The sequence below is a fragment of the Tachyglossus aculeatus genome, chromosome 26 (genome assembly GCF_015852505.1).
Source record: "Tachyglossus aculeatus isolate mTacAcu1 chromosome 26, mTacAcu1.pri, whole genome shotgun sequence".
Classification (NCBI taxonomy): domain Eukaryota; kingdom Metazoa; phylum Chordata; class Mammalia; order Monotremata; family Tachyglossidae; genus Tachyglossus; species Tachyglossus aculeatus.
The window spans coordinates 2,486,939-2,501,985 of NC_052091.1; positions in this window are offsets into that span (position 1 = coordinate 2,486,939).

The following is a 15,047-nucleotide window of genomic DNA, read 5'->3' on the forward strand; positions in this document are numbered from 1 at the left end:
TGGTGAGGAGTTTCTTTTTGATGCAGAGGTGGACGGGCAACCACTGGAAGTCCTTGAGGAGAGGGGAAACATGGACTGAATGTTTTTGTAGAAAAATGATCCAGGCAGCAGAGTAAAGTATGGACCGGAGTGGGGAGAAACAGGAGGCCAATAGGTCAGCAAGGAGGCTGATGCAGTAATCCTAGTGGAATAGGATGAGTGATTGTATTACCGTTTGGATGGAGAAGAAAGGGTGGACTTTAGTGTTGTCGTGAAGGTGGAAGCAACAGGATTTAGTGATGAATTGAATGTGTGGGTTGAATGAGAGAGGGGAGTCAAGGATAATGCCAAGGCCATGGGCTTGTGAGGCAGGAAGGACGGTGGTGTCTTCTACAGTGATGGGAAAGTCAGGGGAGGACGGGGTTTGCATGGGAAGATAAGGAGCTCTCTCTTAGACACGTCTGCAGAGCCTGCAGATTCCCTGACTGCTGAACCCCTCTGGAGAGGGTGGTGCCCTGGTCCTCCTCCAGACTGTCGGCTCGTTGTGGGCAGAAAATGTGTCTGTTTATTATTCTTTTGTACTCTCCCAGCTGCTTAGTACAGAGTTCTGCACATAGCACTCAATAAATACAATTGAATGAATGCTTGGGGACCACAGGTGGGCTGCAGCAATAACTTACGATGGGGTGGGGGGGGTGGTACCCTGATCCCCCAGAGAAGATGGCTGTTGAAGAGTTGCGGCCACCTCTCCCCTGCCCCCCTGCTCCATCCCTCCAGCAGGGAAAAAGGCCTGTTCAGGGGTGCCAAGCCCTGAAGGGCTCTGGAAGTCAGTTATTTAGTCAATTATATTTACTGAGCACAGAGGACTGTACTGAGCACTTGGGAGAGGACAATAGAACAAAAGACAGACACATTCCCCGCCCACAGTTAGCTTACAGTCCAGAGGGGAAGGCAGACACGAATATAAGTAATTAAATTACAGATATGGACATGGAAGCTCAGGGGGAGGGCGGGAGAGCTGGGGAGGAGGGCGCTCTCTGAGGGCTCCAGGAAGATGATGTTGATGGTATTTGTTAAGCGCTTACGATCTGTCAAGCACAGTTCGAAGCACTGGGGTAGACACAAGCTCATCAGGTTGGACACAGTCCCTGTCCCACATGGGGCTCACAGTCTTAACCTCCATTTTACAGAGGAGGGAACTGAGGCCCAGAGAAGTGAAGTGACTTGCCCGAGGTCACACAGCAGAGAAGTGGAGAAGCCACAGCTTGTCTGCTGTGGGACCTTGGGCAAGTTGCTTCACTTCTCTGGGCCTCAGTTACCGCATCTGTAAAAATAGGGATGGAGACTGTAAGCCCCACGAGGGACAGGGACTGCGTCTAGCCTGATTTGCTTAGTACAGTGCCTGGCATACCATAATCATCATCGTAATCATCATTAAACCCTTGATGATTCTTGGTCTGGGCCGGCCAAGAAAAGCTCCCCGCCTTCCTCATCAGTTGCCCAGACTCACCCCGGGGGAGAGATGGGGGCTTAGCCTCTGACCCCAAAGGCTTTCTGGAGGGAGACTGGCAGTGTCCTTGAGAGTGTAAACATGCTCTTTTGAATGGGATTATTATTATTAATAATAACGCTAATAATAATAATGGTATTTGTTAAACCCTTACTATGTACCAGGCCACGTACTAAGTGCTGGGGTAGATACAAGCAAATCGAGCTGGACACAGTCCTTGTCCCAAGTGGGACTCCCAGTCTCAATCCCCATTTTGCAGATGAGAGAACTGAGGCACAGAGAAGCAGAGTGATGTGCCCGAGGTCACATAGCAGACAAGTGCCGGAGCCGGGATTAGAAGCCACGAACTTCTGATTCCCAAACCCATGCTCTGTCCGCAAGGTCATGATGCTTCTCAGAGGGTAGTCCGGATTAATCGGGTAGGGCTCGGCAAACACTTCTCTAGCCCTTCAGCCCTGCAGATTAGGGAACGGTCCCTACCGGCTCCACTTGTTCCCTGTCCCTGCAGGATAGGCCGGAGGGACGGGGCGGGCCACGGGAGGTGGGCCACATGGAGGTGGGCCAGGCCGAGCTCAGAAATGGGCTCTGGGCCTGCCCCCGCCTCTCCGAGGTCCCGGCCCAGCTCCAGAGGAGTAATCATCGTCATCATCATCATCAATCGTATTTATTGAGCGCTTACTGTGTGCAGAGCACTGTACTAAGCGCTTGGGAAGTACAAATTGGCAACATATAGAGACAGTCCCTACCCAACAGTGGGCTCACAGTCTAAAAGGGGGAGAGAAAACCAAACATACTAACAAAATAAAATAAATAGAATAGATATGTACAAGTAAAATAAATAAATAAATAAATAAATAAATATAGTAATAAATATGTACAAACATATATACATATATACAGGCATATACATATATACAGGGTAATGCCAACAGAAACCGGGCTGCTATCCAGGGCCTGCCCCATGTGAGATGCCACTGGGCAACAGGGGAGCATCTCGAGCCCACGGGGACTGAGGCACCCCCGCAGTTGCTCTCCGGGGTCTGTTGGCCCCCTGGAGTCATCATCATCATCAATCGTATTTATTGAGCGCTTACTATGTGCAGAGCACTGTACTAAGCGCTTGATAAATAGAACAGATGAGGTAGCTGGGGCACAGAGAAGTCAAATAATAATAGCGAAGGCATTTATTAAGCGCTTACTACGTGCAAAGCACTGTTCTAAGCGGAGGGGAGATTACAAGGTGATCAGGTTGTCCCCCGGGGGGATCACAGTCTTAATCCCCATTTTTACTGAGGCACAGAGAAGTGACTTGCCTTAAGTAACACAGCTGACAATTGGCAGAGCCGGGATTTGAACCCATGACCTCTGACTCCAAAGCCCATGGTCTTTCCACTGAGCCACGCTGTTTCTCAGTGGGGATGGGAGGTAGCAGGGGAGGTTGGAGCCAAGGCCTAAACCACCTCCATCTGAGGGACACTGCAGCCTCCCCGTCACCCGTCGTCCGGGGATGGGTTCGCTCGGGAATCGGCACGGCAAGGGAGAGAGAGAGATACTGGGGATGGAAAGCCTGAGTTTTACACAGATTTATTCCACGAGGTGAATTGAATTATATCATTAGATGCAACGGATTGAACTTCCCTTTCGGGTGAAATATGATTATTTGATGATATTAGAGCTAAAAGGAGGAATATACTTATATGTTACTCGTGCATGGCAAAACACCCAAATACCACCCAGGTGGAATTCACTTATGGTTTGTTTACACATGGTGGGGCGGCTAGCTCTCACCCACGACAACTTCCCACTTGGGAGGAATCCACTTATGGGCAAGTCACTTCACTTCTCTGGGCCTCAGTTACCTCATCTGTAAAATGGGGATTAAGACTGTGAGCCCCCCGTGGGACAACCTGATCACCTTGTAACCTCCCCCCGCGCTTAGAACAGTGCTTTGCACATAGTAAGTGCTTAATAAATGCCATCATTATTATTATTATTATTACACACCCGTGGTGAAGCCCCTAGCTCCCACCCACGAGTACCTCCCACTTGGGAGGAATCCACTTATGATGATGATGATGACATCCTCTCCCCCTCGTCCCCCTCTCCATCCCCCCCATCTTACCTCCTTCCCTTCCCCACAGCACCTGTATATATGTGTATATGTTTGTACATATTTATTACTCTATTTATTTATTTATTTTACTTGTACATATCTATTCCATTTATTTTACTTTGTTGGTATGTTTGGTTTTGTTCTCTGTCTCCCCCTTCTAGACTGTGAGCCCACTGCTGGGTAGGGACTGTCTCTATATGTTGCCAACTTGTACTTCCCAAGTGCTTAGTACAGTGCTCTGCACACAGTAAGCGCTCAATAAATACGATTGATGATGATGATGATGATGAAGTGACTTGCCCAAAGTCACACAGCTGACAATTGGCAGAGCCAGGCTTTGAACCTATGACCTCTAACTCCAAAGCCCGGGCTCTTTCCACTAAGCCACGCTGCTTCTCATGCTTCTCATGCGTGACTTATGTGTTACCCACCCATGGTGAAGTCCCTCGCTCCCACCCATGAGTACTTTCCTCTTGGGAGGAATCCATTTATGTGTTACACACCCTCGGAGAAGCGCCTACCTTCCAGCCCCATGAGCGTTCAGCAGGATGGGACGCTCATCCTTCCATCCCCTGGCTTCTCACCCTCTGGACAGAGGTAACCTGCAACCGGCTGCTACAAGTCTCGATCCTCTGCGCAGAAGGTTAGAGGCCGCAGGTATTGTCACCTGTGCTCTTAGGCCATTCCAGCTTCCAGCCTCAGTTTATTCAATCTCTGCCCTCCCCCCCTCCTCCCTACCTAATTTGATTGGCACATCTCCTGTATTCCCAGCTTGGGCTGTCAATCCGGCAGTTTTGGTTGTGGGGGCGTTATCCCATCCTCACTTCCGAGTTTCGCCTACTGGCTCAGGAGGTCATAAGATAACATTTGACCTTGAGATGTGACCTCAGAGTCACCTTGGGACACCCCCCCACCAAGCCCCACAGTCTGAGGGATCCACCCCTAGCCAGAGCAGGTGAGATGGCCCAGAAGGAACAGTTGCATTTATCACAGGAAGCACTCAATAAATATGACTGAATGAATTATCAAGCTCCCATGGTGTGCAGGGCACTGTCCTAAGCGTCGGGAAAGAGTAATAATAATGATAATTGTTATGGCATTTGTTAAGCGCTTTCTATTTGCCAGGCACTGTACTAAGCGCTGGGGTGGATGCAGGCAAATCAGGTTGGACACAGTCCCTGTCCCACATGGGGCTCACAGTCTCAGTCCCCGTTTTACAGATAAGGGAACTGAGGCCCAGAGAAGTGAAGTGACTTGCCCAAGGTCACACAGCAGACAAGTGGCAGAACTGGAATTAGAACCCATGACCTTCTCACTCCCAGGCCCGGGCTCTACCCACTATGCCATGCTGCTTCCAAGGGTACATAGTTCGGAGTTAGACACAGACCCCGCCCCACTCCCCCCACCCCCAGAGGGGCTCACAGTCTATAAATGTAAGTAAATGTAAGTATGTATATATGTTTGTACATATTTATTACTCTATTTATTTATTTATTTTACTTGTACCTATCTATTCTATTTATTTTATTTTGTTAGTATGTTTGGTTTTGTTCTCTGTCTCCCCCTTCTAGACTGTGAGCCCACTGTTGGGTAGGGACTGTCTCTATATGTTGCCAGCTTGTACTTCCCAAGCGCTTAGTACAGTGCTCTGCACACAGTAAGCGCTCAATAAATGCGATTGATTGATTGATTGATTAAGTGGGGAGAGGGGACTGATGATGATGATTCATTCATTCACTCAATCATGTTTATTGAGCGCTTACTGTGTGCAGAGCATGTACTGAGCACTTGGAAAGTATAATTCGGTAACAGTAAGAGACAATCCCTACTGAACAACGGGCTCACGGTCTAGAAGGAATAATGGTATTTGTTGAGCGCTTACTGTGTGTCAAGCACTGTTCTAAGCCCTGGGGTAGATAATTATGGTGTTTGTTAAATGCTTACTATGTGTCAAGCACTGTTCTAAGTGCTGGGGTAGATACGAGGTGATCAGGTCATCCCACGTGGGGCTCACAGTCTTAATCCCTATTTCACAGATGAGGGAACTGAGGCCAGAGAAGTGAAGGGGCTTGCCCAAGGTCACACAGCTGACAAGAGGCAGAACGGGATTAGAACCCGCGACCTTCTGATTCCCAAGCCTGTGCTCTATCCACTAAGCCATGCTGCTTCTCTAGTAACCCAGAATTATGTATTCAACCATTATAGATGAGAAATAGAGCTACATTAATGACTGTTGTTTACTATACCGATCCCTCCTAGACTGTGAGCCCACTGTCGGGTAGGGACCGTCTCTATATGTTGCCAACTTGTACTTCCCAAGCGCTTAGTACAGTGCTCTGCATGCAGTAAGCGCTCAATAAATACGAATGAATGAATTGGCCAGGAAAAAAAATCACAAAAGCTTAAAAACATAGCACATGGACAACATTGCACTGTTTGTTGTGCATCACACCTACCAACAAATGGCCTGAAAGACAGGTTTGGGTTTTCTTTTATTGTTTTTGTTAAACGCTTACTATGTGCCAGATACTGTTCTAAGAGCTGGTGTTGATACAAGGTAATCAGGTTGGACACAGTCTTTGTGCCATGTGGAGTTCCCACTCTTAATCCCTACTTTACGGATGAGGAAACTGAAGTCCGGAGAAGTGAATTGACTTGCCCAAGGTCATACAGCAGACAAGTGGTGGAGCCAGGATTAGAACCCAAGTCCTTCTGACTCCCATGCTCTAAGCACAAGGCCGTGCTATTTCTAAGGTTTTAAAGTTGCCATGTAGTTTGAAGAAGTGACCGGCAAATTAGTTGGCTACAAGACTGAAGAAGCATGGTGTAGTGGTTGGAAACCGGGCCTGGGAAACAGAAGGTCATGGATTCTAATCCCTGCTCCTCCACTTGTCGGCTGTGTGACCTTGGACAAGTCACTTCACTTCTCTATACCTCAGTTCCCTCCTCGGCAAAATGGGGATTGAGACCGTGAGCCCCACGTGGAACAGGGACTGTGTCCAACCCGATTTGCGCGTATCCGCCCCAGAGCTTAGTAATAATAATAATAATAATAATAATAATAATAATGGCATTTATTAAGTGCTTACCATGTGCAAAGCACTGTTCTAAACGCTGGGGAGGTTACAAGCTGATCAGGTTGTCCCACGGGGCGCTCACAGTCTTCATCCCCGTTTTACAGATAAGGGAACTGAGGCCCAGAGAAGTTAAGTGACTTACCCAAAGTCACACAGCTGACAATTGGCGGAGCCGGGATTTGAACCCATGACCTCTGACTCCAAAGCCCGGTCTCTTTCCACCGAGTCACGCTGCTTCTAGTACAGAGCCTGGCACATAGTAAGCGCTTAACAAATACCGCAAGTATTATTTTGCACCCGTCTTGGAGGGAAGGGAAACCCTAGAAACCAGCCACTCCCCAAAAGCCGCACCCGTGGCCAACACACCCACACAGGACTCCAAGCTGAGGTCCACCCCTCACCCTCACTCAAAATGAGGGGTTGGAGATTTTGCTGTCCTGGGTTGACGATCGGCTGAAACTCAGACAGTCCCTGTCCCCCATAAATCACTTATCTTCTCCGGGCCTCAGTTCCCTCATCTGTAAAATGGGGATTAAGACTGTGAGCCCCCCGTGGGACAACCGGATCACTCTGTGGCCTCCCCAGCACTTAGAACGGTGCTTTGCACGTAGTAAGCGCTTAACAAATACCATTATTATTATTATTATTATTATTATTATCGGTTCGTGTTTGGGTGTTCCTGTGCCAGACTGAGCCCATTCTGCCTTCTCTGGTCGTTGGGTCCTTCCGAGCCCGACGGTGCTCTGAACACAGTAGGCGCTCAATAAATACGATAGGGATCACGGCGTCAGATCCTCAACGATTTGGTGTTGGCCAGAGCAAGGGGAACAACCCCAAGGAGGGCGAACCTGCCAGGGAGATTTTTACTGAGCGCTTACTAAGTGCAGAGCAAGGACACATGAGGGCTTCGTCCCTGCTTCCCAACTCCTGGCAGAGCCGAGACTGGAACCCAGGAATTCTACCGCTCTTTTGGTATTTCTCACAGTCCTTGTCTTTTATGGTTGTTCTGAAGACTTGACACCTGTCCACATATTTTGTTTTGTTGTCTGTCTCCCCCTTCTAGACTGGGAGCCCATTGTTGGATAGGGACCGTCTGTCTATGTTGCCGACTTGTGCTTCCCAAGTGCTTCTAAACGCTCAATAAATGCGTTTGAATGAATGAATGAATGCAAAGCACTGTTCTAAGCACTGGGGAGATACAAGGTGATCAGCATTTATTTTTAATTCTATTTGTTCTGACGACTTGACACCTGTCCACATGTTTTGTTTTGTTGCCTGTCTCCCCCTTCTAGACTGTGAGCCCGTTGTTGGATAGGGACCGTCTATGTTGCCGACTTGTGCTTCCCAAGTGCTTTTAAACGCTCAATAAATGTGTTTGAATGAATACAAAGCACTATTCTAAGCACTGGGGGGATACAAGGTGATCAGCATTCAGCCATAATTCTATTTATTCTGATGACTTGACACCTGTCCACATGTTTTGTTCATATCTATTCTATTTATTTTATTTTGTTTAATATGTTTGGTTTTGTTCTCTGTCTCCCCCTTCTAGACTGTGAGCCCACTGTTGGGTAGGGACTGTCTCTATATGTTGCCAACTTGTACTTCCCAAGCGCTTAGTACAGTGCTCTGCACACAGTAAGCGCTCAATAAATACGATTGATTGATTGATTGATTACAGGGGCCTTCTTGTAGGGGGGGGGGGGTTGGTTCCCTTTTTTGGGTTCCCTTTGGCCGCTTTATTCATTCACTCATATTTAGTGAGCGCTTACTGTGTTCAGAACACTGTACTAAATGCTTGGAAAGTACAATTCAGCAACAAATAGAAACAATCCCTGCCCGCAACGGGCTCACAGTCTAGAAGGGGGGGAAGACAGACATCAAAACAAGTAAGCAGGCGGCAATAGCATCGATATAAATAATTAGAATTATAGATATATACACATCATTAATAAAATCAATCGAATTATAAGTACGTACATATATGTGAGCCCGTTATTGGGTAGGGACCGTCTCTGTATGTTGCCGACCTGTACTTCCCAAGTGCTTAGTACAGTGCTCTGCACACAGTAAGCGCTCAATAAATACGATTGAATGAATATACACACAAGTGCTGTGGGGAGGGGAGGGAGGTAGAGCTTGTTTGCTCTGTCTGGACTCTGGTCTTTTCCTGTTCCCTAGGGCAAGAAGCCTGTCAAGGTGGCTTTTGGGTGTGAGACAAGAGTCCTGGGGGGTTGAGGGATTGAGTCACTGCCCAAATGCACACACACACACACACACACACACACACACACACACACACACACACACACACACACACACACTCTTTCATATGCGCACACGTCACATGGACACATTTTGCACACACATTTGACAGCCAGGAGTAAGGAGGCCCAGCCTGGACTGAAGGACTCAAAATTTCCTCCAAAAGGCGTTTCTCCCCCAAGAAGCCTTCCCTAACCAAGCCCCCCTTTCCTCTTCTCCCGCTCCCTTCCGCGTCACCCTGACTTGCTCCCTTTATTCATCCCCCCTCCCAGCCCCACAGCACTTATGACCACATCTGTCCTTTATTTCTTTTTAGTAATGTCTGTCTCCTCCTCCAATAATAATAATAATAATTGTGGTATTTGTTAAGCACTTACTATCAAGTAATGTTCTAAGCGCTGGGGTAGATAAAATGTAGTCAGGTTGTTTCACGTGGGGCTCACAGTCTTAATCCCCATTGTCTTAATCCCCATTTTACAGATGAGGGAACTGAAGTGCAGAGATGTGAAGTGACTTGCCCAAGGTCACACAGCAGACAAGTGGTGGAAGTCAGGATTAGAACCCATGACCTGCTGACTCGAGGTCCAGGCTCTATCCACTACGCCATCTGCTTCTCTAGAATGTAAACTCATTTTGGGCAGAGATTGTGTCTGTTTATTATTTTATTGTACTCTCCCAAGCACTTAGTACAGTGCTTTGTACACGGCAAGGGCTCAATAAATACGGCTGAATGAATGAATGAATGAATGAATGAATGAATGAAAAGATGAGTCAGCCCATTGGATTTATTGAGTGCTTGTTAAGTGCAGCGTACTGTGCTAAGCACTCAGGAGAGTACAATACCACAGTATAAAAGACACAGCGAGTTTACGGTTCTTGAGGAAAGCTTTCTGTGACCATTGCTGGGCATTAATAATAATAATGGCATTTATTAAGCACTTACTATGTACAAAGCACTGTTCTAAGCGCTGGGGGGGGATACAAGGTGATCAGGTTGTCCCACGGGGGGGGGCTCACAGTCTTAGTCCCCATTTTCCAGTTGAGGTAACTGAGGCCCAGGGAAGTGAAGTGACTTGCCCAAAGTCACACAACTGACAAGTGGCAGAGCCAGGATTTGAACCCATGACCTCTGACTTCGAAGCCCGGGCTCTTTCCACTGAGCCCCGCTGCTTCTGAATGGTGCCAGTCAGGGGAAGGGCTGATTTTTACAGAGCTCTGCTGGCAGACCCCTAGATTTCAGGCTGACTTCATCCACTTCAAGTTGATCCTTGCGGGTTTAAACTCTGCCACCTCGTCTGCAGGTAAAATCATTTCTCCATCCTTCATCATCATCATCATCATCAATCGTATTTATTGAGCGCTTACTATGTGCAGAGCACTGTACTAAGCGCTTGGAAAGTACAAATTTGCACCATATAGAGACAGTCCCTACCCAACAGTGGGCTCACAGTCTAAAAGGGGGAGACAGAGAACAAAACCAAACATACTAACAAAATAAAATAAATAGAATAGATATGTACAAATAAAATAAATTAATAAATAAATAGAGTAATAAATATGTACAAACATATATACATATATACAGGTGCTGTGGGGAAGGGAAGGAGGTAAGATGGGGGGGATGGAGAGGGGGACAAGGGGGAGAGGAAGGAAGGGGCTGAGTGTGGGAAGGCCTCCTGGAGGAGGTGAGCTCTCAGCAGGGCCTTGAAGGGAGGAAGAGAGCGAGCTTGGCGGATGGGCAGAGGGAGGGCATTCCAGGCCCGGGGGGATGACGTGGGCCGGGGGTCGATGGCGGGACAGGCGAGAACGAGGGACGGTGAGGAGAGTAGCGGCAGAGGAGCGGAGGGTGCGGGCTGCGATGGAGAAGGAGAGAAGGGAGGTGAGGTAGGAGGGGGCCAGGGGATGGACAGCCTGGAAGCCCAGGGTGAGGAGTTTCTGCCTGATGCGCAGATTGATTGGTAGCCACTGGAGATTTTTGAGGAGGGGAGTAACATGCCCAGAGCATTTCTGGACAAAGACAATCCAGGCAGCAGCATGAAGTACGGATTGAAGTGGGGAGAAACACGAGGATGGGAGATCAGAGAGAAGGCCGATGCAGTAGTCCAGACGGGGTAGGATGAGAGCTTGAACGAGCAGGGGAGCGGTATGGATGGAGAGGAAAGGGCGGATCTTGGCAATGTTGCGGAGCTGAGACCGGCAAGCGGCTCTGGGGGTTCAAGTCCAGCAACCACACAGTCCCCGCGCCCCCTCCTACCTCACCTTGTGGCTTTCTTTCATTCGATCGTACTTATTGAGCGCTTACTGTGTGCAGAGCGCCGTACTATGCTCTTAAGCGGTAGGTGCCATGCACTGTCCAAAGCACTGGGGTGGATACAAGTTAATCAGGTTGGACACAGTCCCTGTCCCATATGGGGCTCACACTCGTCATCCCCATTTTACAGATGAGGTCACTGAGGCCCAGAGAAGTGAAGCGACTTGCCCAAGGTCACGCAGAAGCAAGAGAAGCAGCGTGGCTTTGTGGAAAGAGCCCGGGCTTGGGAGTCAGAGGTCGTAGGTTCTAATCCCGGCTCCACCACTGATCAGCTGTGTGACTTTGGGTAAGTCACTTGACTTCTCTGGACCTCAGCTACCTCATCCTATTCTATTTATTTTATTCTATTTATTTTATTTTGTTAGTATGTTTGGTTTTGTTCTCTGTCTCCCTGTTTTAGACTATGAGCCCACTGTTGGGTAGGGACTGTCTCCATATGTTGCCAACTTGTACTTCCCAAGCGCTTAGTACAGTGCTCTGCACACAGTAAGCGCTCAATAAATACGATTGATTGATTGATTGATCCGTAAAATGGGGATTACGACTGTGAGCCCCACGTGGGACAACCTGATTACCTTGTATCTACCCCAGTGTTTAGAACAGTGCTTGGCACATAGTCAGCGCTCAACAAATGTCATCATTATTATTTTGTGGCGGAGGTGGGATTGGAACCCAGGTCCTTCTGACTCCCAGGACTGTGCTCTAGCCACTGAGCCATGATGCTTCGCAGCGTGGCTTAGTGGAAAGAGCCCAGGCTTGGGAGTCAGAGGTCATGGGTTCTAACCCCAGGTCCGCCACCGATCAGCTGTGTGACTTGAGAAGCAGCGTGGCTCAGTGGAAAGAGCCCGGGCTTTGGAGTCAGAGGTCATGGGTTCAAATCCCGGCTCCGCCAATTGTCAGCTGTGTTACTTTGGGCAAGTCACTTCTCTGTGCCTCAGTAAAACGGGGGATTAAGACTGTGAGCCCCCCATGGGACAACCTGATCACCTTGTAATCTCCCCAGTGCTTAGAACAGTGCTTTGCACAGAGTAAGCGCTTAATAAATGCCTTTGCTATTATTATTTGACTTCTCTGTGCCTCAGCTACCTCATCTGTTCTGTTTATTTTATTTTGCTAGTATGTTTGGTTTTGTTCTCCGTCTCCCCCTTTTAGACTGTGAGCCCACCGTTGGGTAGGGACTGTCTCTATATGTTGCCAACTTGTACTTCCCAAGCGCTTAGTACAGTGCTCTGCATACAGTAAGCGCTCAATCAATCAATCAATCAGTCAATTGTATTTATTGAGCGCTTACTGTGTGCAGAGCACTGGACTAAGCGCTGGGGAAGTCCAAGCTGGCAACATACAGAGACAGTCCCTACCCAACAGTGGGCTCACAGTCTAAAAGGGGGAGACAGAGAACAAAACCAAACATACTAACAAAATAAAATAAATAGAATAGATATGTACAAGTAAAATAAATAAATAAATAGAGTAATAAATAGGTACAAACATATATACATATATACAGGTGCTGTGGGGAAGGGAAGGAGGTAAGATGATTGATTGATTGATCTGTAAAATGGGCATGGAGACTGTGAGCCCCCCGTGGGACAACCTGGTCACCTTGTAACCTCCCCAGTGCTTAGAATGGCGCTTGGCATATAGAGAAGCAGCGTGGCTCAGTGGAAAGAGCAAGGGCTTTGGAGTCAGAGGTCAGGGGTTCGAATCCCAGCTCTTCTAATTGTCAGCTGTGTGACTTTGGGCGAGTCACTTCACTTCTCTGGGCCTCAGTTACCTCATCTGTAAAATGGGGATTAAGACTGTGAGCCCCCCGTGGGACAACCTGATCACCTTGTAACCTCCCCAGCGCTTAGAACAGTGCTTTGCACATAGTAAGCGCTTAATAAATGCCATTATTATTATTATAGTAAGCGCTTAATAAATGCCGTCATTATTATCGCCCCATCTCACGGGAGTCCGCAAGAGGGCAGTGTGGAGTCTCCTTCGGCTGCCTCGAGTCTCCCGCTCGTTCCATGTGCGAAGACCCCGGGCAGTTGGAGGCTGCAGCCACTAGGTGGAGCCATTGCCGTGACAGAGACCGGCCGGTTGCCTTCATTCATTCATTCATTCAGTCAGTCAGTCAGTCAGTCAGTCATTCATTCAGTCATTCATTCATTCATTCAATCAATCAATCGTATTTATTGAGCGCTTACTGTGTGCAGAGCACTGTACTAAGCGCTTGGGAAGTACACGTTGGCAACATATAGAGACGGTCCCTACCCAACAGTGGGCTCACAGTCTAAAAGGGGGAACCAGAGAACAAAACCAAACATACTAACAAAATAAAACAAATAGATTAGATATGGACAAGTAAAATAAATAGAGTAATAAATATGTACAAACGTATATGCATATATACAGGTGCATTCATTCATTTATTCCTCCAGGCCTCCAGGAGGCCTTCCCAGACTGAGCCCCCTCCTTCCTCTCCCCCTCCTCCCCGTTTCATCATCATCATCATCAATCGTATTTATTGAGCGCTTACTGTGTGCAGAGCACTGTACTAAGCGCTTGGGAAGTACAAATTGGGAACATATAGAGACGGTCCCTACCCAACATTGGGCTCACATTTTCCATCCCCCCCACCCCCGCCTTACCTCCTTCCCTTCCCCACAGCACCTGTATATATGTATAGATGTTTGTACGGATTTATTACTCTATTTAATTTATTTATTTTACTTGTACATATTTATTCTACTTATTTTATTTTGTTAATATGTTTTGTTTTGTTCTCTGTCTCCCCCTTCTAGACTGTGAGTCCACTGTTGGGTAGGACTGTCCCTATATGTTGCCAACTTGTACTTCCCAAGCGCTTAGTACAGTGCAGTGCACACAGTAAGCACTCAATAAATACGATTGATGATGATGATGATGACGGGGGGCCTACGGCTGGGCTAGGGCTCCCCAGAGGCCGCTGGACAATAGTAGTCGCGATGGCAGCAGGAGGAGCGTGGCAGTGAGTCAGTCAATCATATTTATAGAGCGCTGACTGTGTGCAGAGCACTGTACTAAGCGCTTGGGACAGTCCAACACAACAATAAATAAGAAGAAGAAATAATTATGGTATTTTTTTAAGTGCTTATTATGTGCAAAGCACTGTTCTAAACGCTGAGGTGGATACAACGTAACCAGGCTGTCCCTCGTGGGGCTCACGGTCTTAAGCTCCGTTTTACAGAAGAGGTAACTGAGGCACACAGAAGGTAAGTGGTTTGCCCAAGGCCACACTGCGGACAAGTGGTGGAGGCGGGATTAGAACCCACGTCCTCTGACTCCTAAGCCTGGGCTCTTTCCACTAAGCCACGCTGCTTATTGCCTGCCCACAAAGAGTTTACAGTCTAGCAGGTCAGTCAGTCATTCAGTCGTATTTATTGAGTGCTTACTGTGTGCAGAGCACTGTACTAAACGCTGGGGCCAGGATGCTATAGCAATATTCATTCATTCATTCAATTGTATTTATTGAGCGCTTACTGTGTGCAGAGCACTGTACTAAGCGCTTGGGAAGTCCAAGTTGGCAACATATAGAGAAGGTCCCTACGCAACAGTGGGCTCACAGTCTAGAAGGGGGAGACAGACAACAAACCAAAACGTATTAACAAAAATATAACAGACACATTCCCTGCCCACATCGAGCTTACAGTCTAGCAGGTAAGGAAGGCTGCCCTCCTCACTCCCTTGACTCCTGACCTCTCTTGTCTGAGGACTGAGCCCCCTCCTTCTTCTCCCCCTCCTCCCCCTCCCCATCCCCCCCACCTT